The sequence below is a fragment of the Myotis brandtii genome, unplaced genomic scaffold (genome assembly GCF_000412655.1).
Source record: "Myotis brandtii unplaced genomic scaffold, ASM41265v1 scaffold26118, whole genome shotgun sequence".
Lineage (NCBI taxonomy): Eukaryota > Metazoa > Chordata > Mammalia > Chiroptera > Vespertilionidae > Myotis > Myotis brandtii.
This window is the reverse complement of record NW_005359941.1, coordinates 1-773: the sequence shown is the minus strand read 5'-3', so window position 1 is coordinate 773 and position 773 is coordinate 1. Positions and strand designations below refer to the sequence as shown.

General features: G+C 53.7%; 1 pseudogene; it reads right to left on the bottom strand.

The window, feature by feature from the left end:
- Positions 1-10: 10 nt before the first annotated feature.
- On the bottom strand, positions 11-497 carry LOC106726406 (annotated as a pseudogene).
- Between the last annotated feature and the right edge of the window lie 276 nt (positions 498-773).

Here is a 773-nt window from a genome sequence, read left to right as displayed (position 1 = left end):
TGTGTCTTGCACAGTAATACATGGCCGTGTCCTCGGTTCTCAGGCTGCTGAGCTCCATATACAGCGTGTTCTTGGCATTGTGTTATGGAGACTCTGCCTTGGAACTTCTGTGCGTAGTTTGTGATTTCAAGTAAAGGGTGAACCATCCCCACCCACTCAAGCCCCTGTCCTGGGGCCTGTCGCACCCAGTGCATGTAGTAGCTGATGAAGGTATATCCAGAAGCCTTGCAGGAGACCTTCACGGAGGCCCCAGGCTTCCTCACCTCAGCCCCAGACTGCACCAGCTGCACCTGGGAGTGGACACCTGTGGGGAGGAGACAGGAGTGAGTGGAATCCCCCTTGACCCTCCCTGGACCCTCCTTAACCCAGGACAGGAGCCCCTTACCTGTCACCAGGGCCACCAGGAGGAGGGTTCTCCAGCTCCAGTCCATGCTGAGGGCTGTGCTGTGAGCACTTCTGTAGGGGAGGGTGTGGCTGTGGGTGATGCCCTCTGGGCACAGACTTACCCATATTTAACCTGGTCTACCTCCTCTCTTTTGCATATTCATGAGGCAGAGTATTTCATAGCTGAGGTCTTGACCCCACCTGAGAGGAGAGGGGTGACACAGGGACCATGTTCAGTGGGAGTCTAAAGGTCCAAGTCCTAATTCTTTTTTCTTTAAATTATACCTTTATTGTTGAAGGTATTGCACATGTTCTCCTTCATCCCCCATTGACACCTTCTAACCCGTCCCCTGGTGCCCAGGTCTTCACCATCCTATTGTCTGTGTCCC